This window comes from Pelodiscus sinensis, chromosome 4, assembly GCF_049634645.1.
Source record: "Pelodiscus sinensis isolate JC-2024 chromosome 4, ASM4963464v1, whole genome shotgun sequence".
NCBI lineage: Eukaryota > Metazoa > Chordata > Testudines > Trionychidae > Pelodiscus > Pelodiscus sinensis.
This window is the reverse complement of record NC_134714.1, coordinates 115,895,925-115,916,939: the sequence shown is the minus strand read 5'-3', so window position 1 is coordinate 115,916,939 and position 21,015 is coordinate 115,895,925. Positions and strand designations below refer to the sequence as shown.

The 21,015-nt window shown below is 44.9% G+C and overlaps 1 long non-coding RNA gene across 1 annotated transcript in view; it reads left to right on the top strand.

Annotated features, from left to right (window-relative positions):
• The window catches only part of LOC142829012 (uncharacterized), a 55,267-nt gene extending 46,371 nt beyond the window's left edge, over nt 1-8,896 (top strand). Inside the window, exon 4 of the long non-coding RNA XR_012903226.1 lies at nt 8,584-8,896. This is a non-coding gene — a long non-coding RNA (uncharacterized LOC142829012). The remainder of the gene's footprint in view (nt 1-8,583) is intronic.
• Nucleotides 8,897-21,015: the final 12,119 nt, after the last annotated feature.

Below are 21,015 nucleotides of genomic sequence, written 5' to 3'. Positions count from 1 at the left end.
AAAAAATTGAACAGGGAAAGGGCCCAAGCTAGGAGGCTGCTTGGCTTTTGAAAGACATGTTAGATCAACTGGTTAGGGCAAGAATTTGCATCTAACAAGTGTCTTAAAACATTAGAATTAGCTGGTGTTCTCTTGTTTATTTTCACTTACTAACTTACTTTGATCTGCCTGTTTTCATGTGCAACCACCCGTCCCAAATCCTACTTTTTATACTTAATAAAAATACTTGTTTATTATCAAGCTCAGGGTAAATAATTGTTACCTCAGGGGAGAAGTAACTACTGTTCAGATCGCTTTCATTGATAAAGGGAGCAGCTGACCTTATGAGCTTTCTCTGTGTAACTTTTACACAGGTTAAGATGGATTTATTTGGGGTTTTGGTTCCTTTTGGGGGTTGGTTTCCTGGATGCTGAGCCCTCATAGCTGAGCTTTCCTGGAGCTGGATTGGTTCAGCGTCTGTGCTGCTCTTCAGGGGGGCAGTCACCCCAACTCTGTGCCTTATCTGGGGAGACCAAACCTTCTATCCCATCAGGCACTGGGAGATGGGGGAGGGGAGCTGCCCATGACAGCGAGGGTGGCACTGCTCCATCTGGGGTTCTTCCGAGGGGTTGGGGTTGCACTGCCATGGCAGCTCCTACCAGTGCTGGGGGAAGGAGGGGAAGGACGGCTTCTCTCAGGAGGCCAAGGCTGCAAGTCCCGTGGCTTTCCTCAAGAGGGGGGTCTGGGTTGCCCCCCCAGCCTCTACTCACGGAGGGGCAGGGCTGGGTCATCCACACACACCCTCGCCTCTACTTGTGAGGGGGTCACCCTCCCCCCACTCCGGCTTCTACGCATGGATGGGGGAGGCGGGCCAGGCTGCGGTTCCCTTCTGTGCTGGAGAGGGTGGAATCCAAGGGTTACTGAGCCCTGACACGTGTACACACCTACATTCCACCACAGAGAGCTCTGCCCTCCAGGGAGACGGGGAAGGAAGATGCTACATACATGCAGCTGGGTGTTTTCACTCGACTAAGTGTTTGAATACATACCCACAGGGGCTTCCTTCTTTTATTATATTTTTAAACACATATACTGATGATACCATTTTGGGCCTAAGACACTTTGAAACACTCATCCCCTGGAGGCAAAGAGAGAAGGGGAGAGAAGAAGTATTAATCTACAGTGTTATTTGCCTGCAGTCCAGCCATAATAATTGATCTTTCATGATAGAAATACACTACTCCAGGCCATCATGCAATCTGGGGCAGGTCATTCTGTCAAGCAGCAAGCCAATCTACATAATAAGTGCTGTTAGGGCCAGCTGGTGGTTTAGCAACAGTGCAAACCCTAAAAGGGTCTATAAAATTGAACTCCATCTTTCATTCAAAAAGTGGGGCGCAAGGACCATCTTATGCCATGCTGAGGAACAGAAATGTGGGACAGCAATCTGCAGAGTAATCTAAGGATGCAGCAACCCTGGTGGAAATCCCCCTTTGGCCTTGTCACCTGTCGTCTATTGGGTCTAATTGGCAACTAGGTACATTTAGCAAATTAGATGCACTTGCCCCTCTCAAAAACAGTGCAGAAGAAGAAAATGTACTCCATGCTCTTGTGTGAGCCGGGGGGAGAATGCAAGGTGCTATGCATGTCCTACCGCCCACTTTAGTGTCCCGTAGAAAAAGCCAGGCATAAGCCTTTGAAGAGAGGGAAGAGGTCAAGGTTGAATCTCACACTTGGTATGTTTTCCTCCAAATGCAGGATAAAAAAGACTGTGAATGAAAAATAGCAGCTGTTTAACCTTGCCCTGTTCCTGTACTATACTTAGTGTACCCAAAGCCCCTGTAATACAATGATGACAAGTTTAATGTCTAAGATAGTTGTAATATAGATGTCCTGGGTGGAAGGGTGAACTGGACTGGGGCTAAGGTGATCTAGGGTCAGCTCTTCTTTCTGTGTGATTTTGGGCAAGTTGCTTCATTTCTAGATGCATTAGTTCCCAATCTTCTCTTTGCAGGTCATGTCCCTCTCTCCTCCTCTTTCTATGTCTTGTCTAGTTGGGTTGTAAACTCTTTCGTGTAGGTACTACCTCTTTCTGTGGGTTGTACGTTGTCTAACACAACAGGGCCATGATGTTGGATGGAATCTCCGGACCATACTAATATTACTAACAAATATATGGGCAATGTCTATACTGGCCACTTATTCCGGAAAATCAGCTGCTTTTCCAGAATAACTTGCCAGCTGTCTACACTGGCCCCTTGAATTTCCGGAAAAGCACTGACGATCTACTGTAAAATCATCAGTGCTTTTCCGGAAAAACTATGCTGCTCCCGTTCGGGCAAAAGTCCTTTTCCAGAAAACTGTTCCTGAAAAGGGCCAGTGTAGACAGCACAGATTTCTTTTCCGCAAAAAAGCCCCGATCGCAAAAATGACGATCGGGGCTTTTTTGCAGAAAAGCGTGTCTACATTGGCACGGACGCTTTTTCGGAAAAAGTGCTTTTCTGGAAAAGCATCCTGCCAATGTAGACGCGCTTTTTCCGGAAATACTTATAACGGAAAACTGTTCCATTTTAAACATTTCCGGAAAAGGGTGCCAGTGTAGATGTAGCCCTGGTGTCATGCTAATAATAAGTGTCTTGGGGACCCACACTGGAATAGGTGCTGTCTGAGGTTCAGGTATATAGGACTGTAGATGGGGGGCACTGCGTCCATGGCTGATCTGTCTCCCAATGAGTCAGTAGTCCATAGTATATAGGATACAACTGACACCACTGGCAATAGCAGATACATGAAGACGTTTAAATCCCATTGACTTTGGTGGGAGTTAGTGTGCAAATAGGTGTTTTGGTGCATGTAGGCTTTGTTTCCCATCCTAAGCGTAAGGGGGATATGCAGTTCCTTGGATATTGCAGTGATAACTATAGTTGGACCTCCCTGACCCAGCATCCTCAGGACCTGACTGGTACCAGACAAGGGAGTTTGCCGTACCAGGGAAGATCTGGGAAGTGAGGCACCAGCCTCACCATTGGGCTCATTTCCTCGCCACCTGGGCTCCTCTCTCCAGCTTTCTCTCTCCAGCCTGCCAGCCCTGCAAGCTGCGATAGTCCTGCTGGAGCGCTCAGCCCCGACAACCTCTTACGAGCCCCGACAGCACTCCCAGCGATCCCACTGCTCCACCGGAGTTCCCAGTGGCCCCACCAGCCTCACGGCAGCTCTGCTACCCCATCAGCGCTCCCAGTGACCCCGCTGGCTATGGGCTCTGGTGCCCTGCAGGTTCCGCTGCCCCACTGGCCCCCGCCAGCTGGCTCCACTCCGAGCTGCCAATCAACTCTGCCATTGGGGCTCTCTAGTCCCACATCTGTGGGCCTGCCAGACCACTGTTCACTTTACTGTGGGGTTGCAGGCTCTTTATTTTCAATGTTGTGCGGAACATGCTGGGTTCCTACCACACGTGCGTCAGCGAGAGCCCCATTCTGGAGCTGAGAGGTGTGCATGGGTGCAGCAAGATTGACACCATGTGTGCTGCACAGAGGTGTAGCGAGGGTGTTATGCGCCTGGGGCCAAGGCAAAATTTGTGCCCCCCAACCTCCAGTTGCCGCCCCCGGCCTGTCCTGCAGCCACATGGGGCTCCCTCTGGCGCACGAGTCCGTTCGGCTTCCAGCCAGACTGACGCACCCTTTGGCCAATGGGCAGCTGCGGTTTCTCGAAGGGGCGGGCTACAGGCAAGGACCCTCATGCTGCAGCTCAATGGGCAGAGACTCAGACTGACTGGCATTGAAGGAGATTGTGGGGGTTGTAGTCGCAGACGGGGCCTGTGCATTGGCTGCATTCTGCGCATGCTCAGCCTGAACCCCCACCCTATGCGCTGCCCCCGCCAGGCGCTTCACGCTCAGTTTCAATTTCCTGCAGGTGCAGAAGTGGCCAGTGCCCTCGGGGTCCTAGCACTGTCCTTCCCTCCACTGTCCAGCCAGCGCCTGCCGGGTCCTAAGACTCCTAGCGCCATCCTTCCCTCTGCTGTTAAATTGGCACCCTTGTAGCGTGGCACCCGGGGGCAACTGTTCCCGCCCCACCCCACCCCTCGCTACACTATTGGTGCTGCACTACCAAACATCGGTCATGGTGGCAACATTTTCCAGTGCTATCTGAATCTGGAGAATGTTTCTTCTCAGATAGCCCTGAATCCCTCCCCTCCCCCAGCATTCAGAGTAGTGAATTAATTCCCATTATCTTTGGGATTCATGACCATATTCCCATTATCTTTCCATGCAAGCTGCACACACTGACTGCCTACCTGCTACTGCTGATACCATCAGCTTCCCCCACATCCAGGGTATGCAACATCGTCCTCTGGCACACTTATTCCTATTCCTGTAGTGGCAGGCCTGTTCTCCCGGAGCCATACAGGCAGGCACTTCTGCATAGTTAGGTAAACACTGCCTTGTCTTTATATGGAACAGCTGCCCTCCTTGAACCCATTATGCCCAGCCTGCTGATGAGGCTGAACATTTGCATGGATTTGATTAGGTGACAGAGTGCAGTCTGAGCATGCCTGTTTAGAAAGACTATGGGGAGCATCTTTGTGCCCTGCCTGCCTTTTCACACATTGGCTGCATGAGTTAAGGACCTACACTTTGTGTGACCACACAATGAAAGGTCTTATTGTAAGGTGTAGGCAGGAGGGAGTTAAGGTTGTTAGAGGAATCAAAAATCTGGGTTTCAAAACATTGCTTTAACATAGTGGGTTTTATTGAATTTCCTTTGTGATGGTCACAAAATAGCACAGCGGGGTTAGAATGCAAGTCTTCTGACTCTTGGACCCAAGCCCCTTGTTTATTCCACTAGGCCACATGCCTTCCAGGCAGCAAGAACTGCACTTCCTCTGTATTCAGCAGCAAAACGCTGAGAAATTAGCCAAAAAATAATTGCATGAATTTTCATGAGTCTATTTTCCCCTCCTTTATTGCCCCAATCCAATATTAATCCTTTGGAAGAGGAATAAATGAAGTTCCTTGTGGCACCCGTGTCACTCTGATGAATTTATCCAGCCATCACTGAGGAGACCCCATGCTTTTGCATTCAGGGGAGTGAAATGTATTCTTTCTCTTACATCTCAATGAAGGAGCAGAGCCTTTTTGAGCCTTCTGTTTCCAACAGCTGTACAGTATCAGGTGAGATAAAGTGGAACAAGTTCCCCTCATTGTCTATGCAAATTATCTGATAATGGTAAAACAGAAATGATTGTACAAGAATACAGTAAAGGCTTGGTATAGCAAAGTATGTGAGTATGCATGTGCTGCTTGCTTGTGTGATTGTTTTTGTACTGATGGGAAGTTTGTATGCTGTGGTATTAGTATGTCATTTAAAAGGAGTGTGTGTAAGAGATGGTGGCTGTGGGAGTGTACTTGTGTAAATGATTGGTTGTGTGTACATGTAAGTTAAAATAAATAATGGCAAAGGGCCATAAAACAACAAGAGGTGTGTGGTGGAGAGGGTGGAGGACATTGGGAGTCACACGTATGTTTGACTAGTCTGGAATACAGGTACTTTTTATAGCACTGAACGTGAGTGGTTCAGCCCATCAGGGTATGTCTACACAGCAGGGCTAAAGTCGAATTAAGCTACGCAACTTCAGCGATGTCAATTGCATAGCGTAAGTCAAAATAGCTGAATTCGGCTTTTGGCGCTGTCTACACAGCAGGAAGTTGAAGGAAGAGCACTCTTCCTCTGACTTCCCTTACTCCTCGTTCAATGAGGGTTACCATGCGTCAGAGCAAGAAGTCCTCCAGCTCAACGTTATTTCGAAATAAAGGCTTGCAGTGTAGACTCACACTATGTTATTTTGGAATAATGCCCATTATTCTGAAATAACGCTGCTGTGTAGATGTACCCTCAGAGGGCTGGGAGGAGGGACCATTCCACGCTCTTCTCACTTTGAACAGAACATGTGTCACCAGAGCAATGAAACTGTGGCTGGAACAAGGGAATGCTGAGCACTGCTTGTAGCAGGGAAGTCTGTTCCAAATGTGAAACGACAGTACTTTATTAGGGTGTGTCTAGACTACAGGGTTTTGCCGACAAAACTATACCTGTGTCTACACTGCCACTGAGTTCTGTCGACATAACGTCGACAGAACTCAGCAATTTTGTTGACGGCTGTAAACCTCATTCTACGAAGAATAAAGCCTTTTGTCGACAGAGTTCTGTCGACAGAAGGCATTATTGAATCTACACTGTCCTTTGCGTCTACCCTGTCATGTTGACAAAGCGGCTTGCTTTGTCCACAGAACTGGATGTAGTCTAGACGTTCTTCATCGACAGAACAGAATTTCCATCAACAAAAGCCTGTAGTCTAGACGTACCCTCTATGAGGAATAACGCCTTTTGTCGACAGAGTTCTGTTGACAGAAGGTGTTATTGCATCTACACTGTCCTTTGCGTCTACACTGTCATGTTGACAAAGCACCTTGCTTTGTCGACAGAACTGGATGTAGTCTAGACACTCTTTATCGACAGAAGCTGTACTGTCGACAAAGTTTCTGTCGACAAAGAGTGTCTAGACTACATCCAGTTCTGTAGACAAAGCAAGCCGCTTTGTCGACATGACAGTGTAGATGCACAGGACAGTGTAGATTCAATAATGCCTTCTGTCAACAGAACTCTGTCGACAAAAGGCTTTATTCTTCGTAGAATGAGGTTTACAGCCGTCAACAAAATTGCTGAGTTCTGTCGACGTTATGTCGACAGAACTCAGCGGCAGTGGCAGTGGACTTTTGTCGACAAAACCCTGTAGTCTAGACACACCCTTAGTGTGGACATCGGAGCATGGGGTACTTCTGTTGGAATTAGAGGGTTTGGGCCCTTAGTCACAATTATGACACAGGGAAACTGTTCAACATCCCTTATCAGTTTAGGCCCAGAGAGAGTTCACAAAGCGGCCACTCTGATTCCTCCATTCTAAAGTCAGCAGCATTGTTACCCACATTTATCCTATTAACCACCAAAGAACTTGGACTGGAGGATGTGAAATAGTAGGTCTAGCACTCTCCTAGCAGCTACTACAAAAAAAGAGATGTGAAAACAAAATTAAGGGAGCTAACGCAAGAGGGATTACAGATTAGAAGGTGATCTTCAAATCTGAGAGGTTTCCTCCCAGTTCAGATAAGAACTACTCCTGCAAGCCATGGGGGCACAACACAAAGCACTCTAAGGCAGTGTTTCTCAACCTTTTTTAAAAAAGCACCCCTTTTTCCAAAAAAATATTATAAGTCCCTGCAGTACCTAGTTTTCAGACACACAACATTTTTTCTACCATTGCAACATATTTGTTTAAACAACTTAATCATAGCCAGGTGGGCGATGAAATTTTGAAGTGTAAAAAGTACAAAAATAATAAAACGCAATAAAACTTAAAACAAAAATTCAGTTTTCTCCAAATTTCAGTTGTGTTGATGTACCCCCCAGACTTCTCTTGAGTACCCCTAAGGGTACTCGTACGTACCACTGGTTAAGAAACACTGCTCTAAGGTCACTATCCACCCAGAATCCTGGACTCTGGATTGCATAAACATTAACACTTTTATTTGCCGATAGAGAATACATCTTGCTGTTTTACTAACAGCTCTCACATTGCTCCGTTAAAGACCTGGTCACAGCTATAGTCTCCTATGTATAGAAAACATATGGGCATCCCCTAATACAGGGCTACTCAACTTTGGAAGCCCCGGGGGCCACAATGATACTCACAGCACATGATGAGGGCCGCAACTTAAGTGTGGTTGCATATACATGCAAATATATATGCAAATATATGCAAATCACTTCTTTCACACTGACAGGCACAAATACAAAGATTAAGGCAAGACTACACAACATACAGGCCCCATTTAAGTCAGTTCTGCTGATATTAATAAAATGCAACACTTACCCGATTTCCACCCATATGACAGCACTTGTAATGAGCAATGACAGTGCAGGAATTTAATCACTAAAACGCATATCAACAGAAGACCATTATATTGACCACTTTTTGTGTTGGCTCCCACCCGTGGGCCACATGTTGAGCCCTGCATAAACCCAAACTACACCGTGAGCCGCAAACAAATGGGCCATGAGCTGCATGTGGTCCGTGGGCCGCGCGCTGAGTAGCTCTGTTCTAATGGAAATGAGGGACTAAGATGAAGAGGAAGAGATGATGGGGGGCAAGAAAGAAGCCTTCATGAGACTAATATTGAACAAAACTGCACATTTTGAAAGTAAGACATCTACAGAGTAAACTGGTAGAGCAGCAGCCTCAAACTAATTCATGAACAGGTATTAGGTGTGACATTTCTGTAAACACAGGAGCCTAAATTGAATCCACAAAATATGTGTGTGCATATGCAAACAGGTAATTGCAAATGGAAACATGCATTTCATTCACAACTTTTTTTTTATGTGCATATTTTGTGGACAGAATATAAGCACCTCTATGTTGAAAATGTAGCCCCCAGGCATTTATTTTGCAGTGGCATTCAAAGACAAACACTAACTTCAGACAGCTTTAGAACAGTGTAAGCATGCCCTGCAGTTAGCAGGGTCATAACTCATCATCTGTTCTTTTTATAGAGCACCTTTTATCCATCGATCTCAAAGCACTTCACAAAGAGGGCCTGCATGATCGGTCCTATTTCACAGATGGGACAACTGAACCACAGGGAAGAGGAATGACTAGCCCACGGTGAACCAGTAGCAGAGCTGGGAATAGAATCTAAATCTCCACCAAGGTGACCACTCTGCCTCATTTCTATTCCATACATGTAAAGCCAGCTAGCCATGAGACTAGAAGTGCAATTAATATCCAGCTATTATGGTCAGCCAGTAGGCCGTTGACCTGCTCCAATCAATTTTTCCTTGCTCCCAATCTAATAAAAGTAGTGCATTAAAGATAATGACTGTTCACCACCAGTTTACCCATTTTTGTGTAAAGGGGCCTTGTGACAGACCCAGGGCAGCTAGCTGGCTACAATAGTTTGGTGGAGGGCAGACATGCTGGGAGCTGGGTGAATGGTTTTCTGTTTCTGAGTGAGCTGCCAGAGACTGCTGCCACATAATCAAGGCAGAGTGGCACCCGAGGCTAGTTAAGAGCTTGTCTGAGGCAGCAGACTAATCAGGCACCTGCGGCCAGTTAAGGCCTGCTGCCCTACTTGAAAAGGCTTCCCCTCAGGTAAGGGAGGGGGAAGGACTGAGAAGAGGAAGTGCTGTTGGAGAGCTGAGGACTGAGAAAGGAAAAAGTGTTTGTGCTGAAGCAGGAAAGATTTACTCAGGTATCAGGGAGAAGTCATTAGGGGAGTGTTTGGGGAAGTGGCCCAGGGAAAAAGGCTGCTGTATTGAGGCTAGAGGAAAAACCCATCAGTTGCTGCTAGCTAGGGCCCCTGGACCAGATCTCAGAGTAGTGGGTGTGTCCGGCTTCCTCCCCAACCCGCCTCACACCACTAAAAAGTCTACTCCTAGAAAGGGAGGCCAGGATTATGGAGGGGTTTCACCTCAATCCTTTACCTTTGCCAGTGAAGAGGATGGCTCAGTTAGCTGTGACCCTGGCCCCTAGAAAAGATAAGAAGCAGTGTGGAGGGTCACAGTGAGCCTCTGCGACATATCATAATCACCTAGAAGCACAGGACCCATGGGGCATAGCCAGAGCTTTGCCACAGCCTCTTATCAGCGTTCCACTGGTGTTAGATATGTTTTGAATTCAAATCCTGGCATGGCTAAGTTTGGGTTTTTCCAGCTTTGATTACTTTTTTAAATTCTTCCCAAGAAGACTTGTGACTGGAGAAATGAGGGAGCCGGTGGGAGTGGGGATTTCTATGGGTTGAGGGGCACTGCGGTCAATGAGGAAAGAGTTTGTATAGCTACCATGTTAGCAGCTGGTCTCACCTCTGGCTTCTGGTACACAGGTGACCAGATTCTCTTAGCAGCCACAATCAAGGCCAGATTTTCAAAAGAACTCAAGTCCCATTTACACACCAAAATAAATGGGCAGATCTGTCCATCAGTGTCACATGTGAAGGTCCTGCAAATTAATGAGGACAAGCTAACCCAATGTAAATCCACACACAGAGTGGCTGCAGGATCCAAATCTTTACTTAAACAGTGCAACTTTGTGTGTAGACCAAGGTTGTTTTAAACCCAACCAAATCAATCCAATTTAGAACTGCAGCTCCCCACCCTTTAATTCACCATGTTATGTCTAGCTCAGATATGTGAGTGTGCACATGTTTTGCTTACCCCAGCTGTGTATACACAAAGAGCAGGAAATTCCATGCTTTTGTGTGATAAAATGTCTGGTGAATATTGTTTCTAGTGTAACTATTAATTGTGTAACTGAGTTGGATAACACAGTATTTGTTGCATGTAGAAAGGGAAAATCAACAATATGAGAAGCATTCAGTGCATTGCAAAGTGATTTAGAAGCAGATATTTAAATGTGTTAAGGCACCTAGTGGGATTTTCAAAAGCACTTAGTTGCCTAGGCACTTTTGAAAATTCCAAGCAGTTTTAGATGCCTAAATACATTTCCAAATCTGGCCCTGGGCCAAAACTGTACAATTTGGTTTACAAATACCTTTTAGAGTCTGCTACACTCAGATGAAATGCATCATATGGCTACTCTAATGAGGCCATTCATTAAAAAAAGTAGTCTAGGCACTACAAGAATCAGAAAAATGTGCATATTATTGCAAAACAAGAAAACACAGTGCTGTGTAGTTTAGCTGTCTTCCTCCACTCTCAACCAATTACATGTCAAGGTTGCTCAGTTTCCAAAGCAAAGGGCTATCTTTCACATCGCCAGTGCTGCAAACACCACTGAGAACCTGGGATCCTTCAGCTTTGGTTATCTCCAGAGGTAACAAAGAGTTTTATAAGTTACAGAATTTTAGGTGACATTTTTTATCATGATGCATGAAGAATAATAAAATTTCACCTTCATTTCAACAGATGTGGCTTGCTCTGCAGAGCCGTTAACAGGAGACAGGGACTGGGCTTTGGTTGGTAGATGTGACAGAACAACACAGAGGGAGTGAATACACTGTGTAAGAAAGGGCCATATTTCTGATCCTAATCAGGGTCCAGGTAATTGTTCCAGATACAGACGGGGCTCCCATGATAGGTCAAAGTCATGGGGCTTTCCACAGAAGTTCTATTTCACCTTCCAGACGGATATACAGAGCTATATTTCCGTGGAAGAGGCACAAATGATTCCCGCTGGACTGTAACAAGCCATTTAATTGCCTAGCTGTTCAAGGTGATGCAAATACCAAGTCGCCCTCCTTTAGGTGTCTTTGTTCAAGTTATGAAGATGCCATTGTGGTGTCAAGAATGGGGGCACATTCAGAAGGTATGGAGACAAAGAAAGATCCCTTTCCCACACACAATAGGGAAGATTTGACAGTATGTATGGGAGCAGAGGGTTAGTGGTACAGAAAAAAAATCTGATTGTTACGGGGAGGAGCCAATTCTGAGGTTAAAGCTGTGACAGAAACGTTCGTTTCCAACAGGATATAGGAGAGTTTTCTGAAGGTAAGGAGTATGAAGACAATTCCCCTTTTCCAGGGTAAAAGAGAGGGAAGGGAAATACTAGTGGGTGAGGGGCAAGGAGGTAAGTCTGTCCCCCTTTTGCATGTAGAACAGAGGGAAGCGCTGTGGATTTAGGGACACCTGCCTCCTAGTGGGGAACAATGAGGAATGTGGGGGTTAATAAAAAGCCACATTCCTTCGAACTAGTGACAGCTGGGATGGGGAAGCCAGTCCCACAGAGAATGGATGGACAATGGGAAGGTCAGAGCTAATGAGTTAAAAATATACATGCTCTCTCTCCAGTTTGATTCTGTTTCCTGGAAGAAGTTTTATTGCCACTGAAATGCTGAAAGCTCTATGAAGCCTTTGCCAGCTGGAATAGCCTCTTTGCACCTGTCTTTTTGTTTACACAAATCCCTTCTCTAATAGAGCTAATCACTTCGCTTTGATAAATCTGCCAGGGCCCCCGATAGGAGCTCCTTTTTAGCTCTTGGTGCTAAACAAACAGACCATTGTCTCCATGGGGCTAGCCAGCTTGTTAATGGTTAAACTGGAGCGGGGGGGTTGTAGGACATGGCATCGAACTACAGTTGGACTGCAAAGGAGTTGAGTTGTTCGTGCTATGGTGTCTGTAAGACACCTGAAGTTTTATTGTAACACATTAGGGTACCAATGGCTCATGGCCACTGCTCGCCTTGTGGCGGAAGAGTAGACCCCCTGGACTAAAGGAAAAGGGAATTGAGACAAGGGCGGATTTATTGGGAAATGTATTTGAGCAACCAGTGAGCAACCCACATGAATTTACTTGGATTTCCCAAGTATCTTCAGTGTAAGTGACAGATTGACAAAAAAAGTCCCTACTGGTTTGTAATTCTGTAGCCACAGAAATGCTGTGGCATCAAGCCCACTTGTAGAAGCCTTTGGAGGCAGAATCAGTGGCTCTGGGGGATGACAGGGGCTTGTGACCAATCTTGGTTATTGAATCTGCAATTTTCTCTCATAAGTTCCATTACAACATTTCACAGCAATGGACCTGCAGATTCACATGGGTCCTGACTGTAATTCGACATACTTTAACTGGAGGATCCAATATGTCCTAAGGGAGCTCTTTTATGAATTACTAGAGGATTTACCTGGCATTGCTCAGGTCCTTGTGAGGGCCCAGGGCAGGTGGGGGGGAGTGCAAGAGTCGGGACAGGGGCTGGAAGGAGTGGTGGGGCTCAGGATAGGAGTGGAGGTGCAGGCTAGGGTTTGGGGTATGTAGTGGGGCTTAGAGCAAGGGTGGGTGCAGGAATCAAGGCAAGGGGTGGGGCCACGATTCCCAGCCCTGGCCTCTCCGTAGTTCCATAGAGAGTGAGCATCTCTTGCGGGGAGGGGCACAGTTCCCAGCTTCTCCTTGGAGTGGGGGTATCTCCTCAAGGGGGCTGGGCTATGGTACCCAACCCTAGCATCTCCTGGGGACTAGGCTATACTGCCCAGCCCCAGATGTGGTCCCAGGCCTTCCCCATCTGGTACTGTTTGGGACAGGGAGGGGAGGGATAGCTCAGTGGTTTGAGCATTGGCCTCCTAAACCCAGGGTTGTGAGTTCAATTGCTATTTGGGGGCAAAAATTTGTCAGGGATGGTACTTGGTCCTGCTGTGAAGGCAGGGGACTGGACTCAATGACCTTTCAAGATCCCTTCCAGTTCTAGGAGATAGGCAATCTCTGTTATTTAAAAAATTTAAAAGGCAATTACCCAGGCTGGTTGCTGGCAATAAGGCCAGGCCCACTCCCATTCTGTTACTGTTGTGGCTGTTCCCCTGTGGTCACTCAGCAATATAGATGTCTCCCATGCTTGCTACTCCAGTCATCACTCTGCAGTTTAGCTGTTCCCCATGCTCGCTACCCCCAGTGGTCACTCTGTGTATAACTGTCCCTCCGATTAGCCCGCTACCTTTCCATGTTATGGAAAACAATTGAATTCTGGGGACATCCCATTTTCCTGGCACAACCAACCCTAACCTTGCTTTAAGTTAGAATAAAAGGAAACGACAGACGGACTTACAGACACACAGATGCACAAATCTCTAAAAGAGAGAGAGAGAGAGGCAGACAGATGCTGAGAATTTTTAGATGTAAGAGTCTAAGGTGTGATGTAAGATTTAAAAAATATAAGAAGCATTGTGGTATGGTTACGATATGTGACCATTACCCAGCTAGTCAGAGATCATGTTCTATCAGCTATCAGTTTGCCATCGCAACTCAGGGTATTCTAGGAGATTTCATTATAAAGAGTGAATCTGGGATTTATTTGTTTATTTTTTATCCTGAGACTAGATTGGCTGGACAGGATGAATGTCAGACCCTAAAAAAGGAGACTATGGACCATGTCTTTCAAATATTTCTCCCTCAACACAGATATCACTCATTTTGTACCATAATTCATCTCTTCTTCACATAGACCTAGGGATATCTCACTTGTTCGCAATGTTTTTTAACCAGCAATGCTGAACTGTGAAAATTAATCTATGAAAAATGTGTTTTTTATGCTATGGAAATGAGTCCCTCATTATATTAATCTTCTGGTTCCCTTATAATTTTTCCCCTTCCTTTTCTCTTGGGTCTTTGCCCTTGGAAGGCCATCTGTGTCTTGGAAGCTTAAGAGAGATTATTAGAATTCCTCAACTGAAAATTCAGGGCTGTTGAACACTGATGACAGGCAGATTTCTAGAGGCTTGTTGTTTCATATCTGAGCTTTATTCAAAAAGCAAATTCTTTACTTTAGAAATGACGTGAAAATCTGTTCTTGCAAGATTCACTGAACCTTCTTATTTTGTCTTACGCTATGACCACAACACTGCGGGACAAAAAGGTATATTCTTAACTCAGGATGAGCTTGCTAACTCGGGTTCAAATAGCAGTGAAGTCACGACAACTCAACTTTAAGTCGGGTTCACTGTTTGAGTTAAAGCCCATGGAGTGAATTGGGGTTGAATAAAGCTGCTAACCTGAGTTAAAAGCCAAGATGCAATGTCATCACTAATATTTTCAGCTAAATTAGCTAATATAGGTTAGCTAATCTGAGTTAAGAGCACACCCCAATTTTGCAATGTAGCCAAACCCTTAAATGAAGTATCACTAGAAGAGTCTTTTTCCTTTTGGGCAGATAGATGGCCTGACCCTAATATGGCTGGATCTTCCTTCCTTCTTGGAATGTTCTAAAGGACCCTAGATGATCTTTTCATCCCCTCTCGGGTTCACTATGCCCCACTACTTTCCATTAACCTAGAAGATCTGGTTGCAGGACATACATTCTCTAGCTACCTCTGGCTAGTCCTGATTGCCTTTTAGGGGGCGGGGGAGAGTGTTGGGTATTCAATTCTCTTTGGAGCAAATAACCCCAGAATATGTGGAAGGGAAGGTAACTATTGAAGGAAGAGTAAGGGAGACAAGAAAGACTTCACCAGGATGTTCAGAATGCCGTCGAATAAGACTGAAGTTCAAAGAGACTAGAGAAAAAGCCAACTAAAGAAGCCTAAGAGGATCCCAGTCATAAAGTGGAGGTAAAGATGGCAAGGGAAAGGGGAGTTTAGATTCTGTCTTTTCAGCCAAAATACATATCAGGAGAAAGAGAAGTTAATAATAAGGAAGTTGATCATTAAATCCTGGAGCTTGTTCAAAGCAAAGGACAGGATACATTTGGTTTCAGCCATTCGATAGAACCTCAGAGTTACAAACTAACTGGTCAACCTGGAACCAGAAGTACACAATCAGGCTGCAGCAAAAACAAAAGAGGGGGGAAAAAAGGCTAATACAGTACAGAACCATGTAAAGCATAAACCACTAAAAATAAAGGAAAAGCAGCATTTTGCCTTCTGCCTAGTCAGTTTCAAAATTCTAAGTCAATGTTCGGTTGTAAACTTTTGAGAGAACAACCCTAATGTTTTGTTCAGAGTTAGGAACATTTGAGGGTTATGAACCACCTCCTTTCCTGAGGTGATTGTAACTCTGAGGTTCATCTGTATTTTCCTTTGGCAGCTCTCTTTCCATCTCAAAGCCTGTGAGTCTACGCAAGGGAAGGTTTCCCCCATAAAGTTTTGCTAGTGTAGCAATCTCAGTGAGAGGTGTGGTTTCCTTTGAAATGACATAGCAATGTTGGGAAAAACCCTACTGGCACCACAGTTATGCCAGCATAAAAGCACTTTTTCTAGCATAGCTTATTTTGTTCAAAGAACTGGTATAATCTATTCTGGCACTTTTTGTTGGTATTGGATGAATCTACACTCATAGGACTTTGCCAGTATAGCTATAATGCCAGTATAGCTTATAAGCATAGCCGAGGCCTTCCTTCCTAAAAGACTGGATCACACGGGGCAAACTGTAAATCAGCAAGATTCCATTAAAACCAAAGGAGCTACCCCCTTTCCAGCAGCTGAATGGCTCACAGTACTTGCTGGATAATTTCTGAGTCTGCTACATGGGGCAGCTGCCCAATGTTATTCACATTCTGTAGTAAGTCTTGGGGTGCCTTAAGAGGAAGCTCTGTCTGCTGGATTGTGTTGGCAGTTATCCATAAACCTAAATATTTTTCATGGGAACATGTTCAGAGTTAGAATACAGTTTCATTTTGCAGTGTGGTGTGGTGGATAGGACATTAGTTCACAAGTCAGGAAATGAGGGTTCTACTGTCACCTCAATGACTCATTCACTGTGGTGTGATTTTTGGGAACTCACATAATTCCCTCTGTGACTCAATTTCCCCTCCTGCAAAATGAACATAATGATACTTAACCACTTAGGCAAGGTGCAAAGTGGTACAAGAATGCCATTGGAATCTCTCTCCTTAACCTGCTCTCCAGTGGAACTTTCCAAATGGGCCCTCCTGAGCTAATGAGACATTTCTGGTTTGACTGCACCCGGTTATTATTGAGGAGGCCTTTTCTAAACCAACTCATTGCTTTGGCAAACATGATTCCATCTGCGGACCTCCGTCATTCAACAGAGGTGGTCACTGCTTGATTCCACTTCACTTCTTATTCTTCCTGAACATCTGGTGAGCAGCTTAGAATAGTTGGGTGCTCAATGAGCTAGCATAAGAAAGAACAAGTAGTTTCCAGAAGTGTCACACACACACACACACACACACACACACACACAGCCAAATCTGCTTACTTATCATGGGTCCCACTCATGGAGAAAGGGCTGTTGTCTCCTGCTGTAATACCTATGACATTGCACCATCCTGAAGTCTCAGAAATAACCATCCTCTGTAGACCTACATAGGTGGATGACCTTTCAAGGCTAGCCCTTGGAGTGATTCAAGACATAGCCAGAAGGAAAAACAGCTCCTGAATTATTATGGCTTGGGAGGGTCATGCGTTGCCCTCGGGGTTTCAGTCTTGGAGTGAAGAAATGTGGATTTTCTCATCCCTCCCGGAAAAGCGCATCACAGATGATCAGAGCCTGAGGTGTTAATTACCTTGTGCCCCTGCCCACCCTCACCCCTTGATTTACAGCCGCCTCTTTCATTGTATCAAAGCCCTTAGGCTGCATTGCCTGAGCAGATACAGTATCTCTCAACCTTGCTGTGCAAAGCTGCCTCTCGCAAAGGCTGCCAAAGAGTAATCTACAAAAGATGATTTATGCCCCGGCCACAGTGGAAGAAGAACCTACCTGCAAGTGTGTCTATAAACACATGTGCTGCCAACACTGATTCTGTGACCAGGAGAAATGTGTTTAGTTTTCAGGAAATCCTTTAGAATCACATTAACCAGCAAACAGCTGTGTTCAAATGCAGATGTAAGCGATCATGTTTCTGATCCCACTGTGGGCAGGATCTTCTTACATGCTTTGAGATAAAAAGAGAAATTGTGCCAGGTTTTGATGAGTATCCCAACACTAGCTGGCTGATATATGCTATTGAAATTCTTAATGGCTAAGGTTGCTCAGCGTAGAACTCCAGGGAGCGAGAGGAAACTTGCTATCCTCCAAAAAGATGGACAGATGAAACCTGGAGCAGAATGATCTATATCTGAAAATCCTATTTGCATTCTACATAGATCCTTGAAAAGTGCATTTATTCCCCAGACAGAAAGAGCCCTAAAGAATGAGGTGAGAAGCCTTGTAGTTATTACTGGACTTGTTCTCCGTTGGGCTAAGTCCTCTTCATTTATTTTTGAGATGCGGGGACCCCCCAACCAGTGTTCCCTGTGAGCTGTGCACTTGTGCAGCCACTCAGGAAAGATTCAGATGAGGCACTTCTGATTAGCAGAGTACCCACAGCAAGGCTTTTTGTTTCTATTGGTGGTGCACATTTGCACATGCGTCAGTGCACATAAAAATGTATTCCACACATGGATGGAGAAGATTAGGGGAACACTGCTCCCAATCCTGAGCCCCTCCCACACTCCACACCTCTCAGCCCCTCCCCATCACAGATTGTCCATGTACAGAATGAATTTTGCACATCATCCCCATATTAGTGCACACAACAAAATTCATTCTGCTCACAGACATAAACAATTAGAGGGAGCATTGCCTCCAACTATTTTATTTCCAGCCCAATTATGATTTGGACATAATCCAATATTTCAACAATGGAGCTGAGAAAGACACTTTGGCGGTGAGCAATTATCCCAAACCTTTTCACGACACTGGACTGGTGCTTGGGATAGCTGGGTTCCATTTTTGTTTCGGCCACAGACGTATTACAGCCAATCACTTAATTTCTGATCCTCAGATCCACCCTTTCTAAATAATCCACCCTTTGCCTTTTTTAGCATGTATTCAGGTTGGGTAGTGATCTTATTTGGGATCTCTAGTTATGACAATAATACTTAAGAATCCGTTATGACCATAGCAGTGCATTCACCTTCTAGTGACCAGATGGAATCTGTATCCAGGCTGTACCTGCATGGCACCTCTAAGGAGTGAGGACGTGTGCTCTGGCCACTGAAAAAAAGGACCAAGGAAAAATTGGCACTGCCTACAGTATGCTGTGCTATCACTGCAGCCAATCCCCCTTCAACTCTCTCTCTCACACACAAATATATACACTCAGGCGTACACACACAGAACAAAAAGAATTTTTTTTCTTCTTCCCCAAACAATTAATGTCAATGCAATGAGAGGCAGGTGCTCCTGGCGTGAGGCCGTCTTTTTTGTTTATAGAACACTCCTTGAAGATTATTTGTGTTGAAATCCTTTGGCTCCCCCCCCCCCCAACATACACACACTCTTGTTAACATTCTTTGAGCCAGTTTTAGTGCCCCGAGGGCCCTCTGTGACAAGCCTGACTACAGCCTGCAAAGAGAACTGCAGCTCAGGCCAGACTTCCCCCCCCACCACCGCCACCTTCTATTCCACCCCACTCTCTGCAAGAGCTGCAGGAAATAACAGGCGCACGCAGTCAAACTCCCAGTGAAGAATGGGGGCTCTTCCAGCAAACATCTTCTCTCTCTCTCTCTCTCTCTCTCTCTCTCTCTCTGTCACTTGCTCTGAGCAGAGCTAACTATGCCATTGTCCAACCGCAGCATCAGCCTTGTGCTGCTGACCCCACTATTTCCATTTGAAAAGAAGCATTAATGTGAAAAGGAACTCTATGAAGTGTCATATTTAACTCTTCATCTCCATAGCCTCCTGGTCCTCTACCCCTCTTGGACTCCTCCTTTCTTTTCCTCTAGCATCTTCTGCCTTCTCCTTTAAATTATTGTTCACTCTTCTTCCCTTTTGCTATTTTCTGTCCATCCTTTTTCTGGCCTTTTCTTTCTTTCTTGTTTGCCTTCTCTCTCTCCTCTCTCTCTCTTTTTTTCTCCACCTTTTCTTCTCACCCTTGCTTTGCATCTCTTCTCTTCTTCTTTCCTTCTTCTGTCTGACCTTTCATCTTCATTTCTCTGCTCCCTGCTCCCCCATCAATACTAGTAAAGCTGTTTTCAGTATAACGTTTTGTTTACCACTGAAAGTAAAATATCCCTTGAGCTGCAGAAGTCCTGGTACTGTCCGGGTAGGCAAACAGAGGAAGAGAAAGGAACATTCCAAGAACACACAGCATGATCACAACCAAAATACTTATGAGAAAAGTAGAACCATCTTCCCACAGGGGTCTTGTGTTGTCCTCTGAAGCATGAAAAACCCTCTCTTTGACTCCATTCAATCCTGCAATTCTTCTTCACGCCCTATTTAAGCCTTGTCAACATTTGTGCAACGTTCCTAGCAAAAAAGAAAGATAGGATTTCAAGCAGTGAAGAGCTAATGTTCCAGTGTGTTAGAAGTTGGATGATACTTCACTCCATTCCCCTTCAATTTTCTGAAGGGTTGCCTATATGAAGACTAGGGAATTGTCAGAAGAATGCTCACAAGTAATTTAATCCATTTCAAAAGACATTTTCACTGAAGTGCAAATTTCCTCTTATTGCCCCACCAATCTACCCCAACTCTAACCAGAATGGGCTACCACTAAATGATCATTTATTCTCTGTGCCCATTCATTCTTTGGCCTCTTCCCAGAGTCTGATAACATGGATAGGAATTATTACTACTTATGGTGGTGTTTTCTGTTCTGTGGATACTAATCCAGGAGGAACTAGATTGAAACCAGCTCATTTCATAAAGGCCATCAAACAGCTCTTGCAAATAAATAAATTTCACTCGCCATTTTCCTGGACCATTTTTGGAGCAGAAACCTAAAGTGAAAGTATCTATACACATTGTTGATTCCTTCAGCCACATATTCCAGTCATACACTTTCATTACAGCATGAACATGATTCTTAGAATCTCTGATAGTGTCCAAAATACATGTTATACAGAGATTTGGCTCCCTGGTGAGTTCAGTTATAAAGAGAGATGCTCCAGCATATTTTAAAATCTTTTACCAAAACCTTATTTACCTATTTAGATTTCCTGTATTTCCATTCACACAGCTGCTGCTGCTGTTTATGTTGTCTGGGAATAATTGTAAAGGCTTCCTTCTCCTGCCTGATTCCTGAATTCAAGTCACAAATCTAGTTCCATGAAAGTGATTGTGAAATCACAAATGCTAAATGATGACATCTCTGAATATAAAAAGTGAACATGATTTCAAAATTAAAAAATGGGGTTGAGACAGCATTTTTAGGGTTGTAAAATATTCAGGTAAATGTTCACTTAAAAATTGCTGGCAAAATCCTGGGGTCCCCTAGCAATTTTGTCATTGTTATCACTAACTTCAGTGCAAGAATGTTTGCTGAGATTGCTACTGCCAAATTCTGAAATAGTAATAATACATGGCTATGTCTAGACTGGCATGATTTTCCGCAAATGCTTTTAACGGAAAAGTTTTTCCGTTCAAAGCATTTGCGGAAAAGAGCGTCTAGATTGGCACGGACACTTTTCCACAAAAGCACTTTTGCGGAAAAGCGTCCGTGCCAATTTAGATGCAGTTTTGCTCAAGAAAGCCCTGATCACCATTTTCGCGATTGGGGCTTTTTTGAGCAAAACAATACCGCGTTGTCTACACTGGCCCTC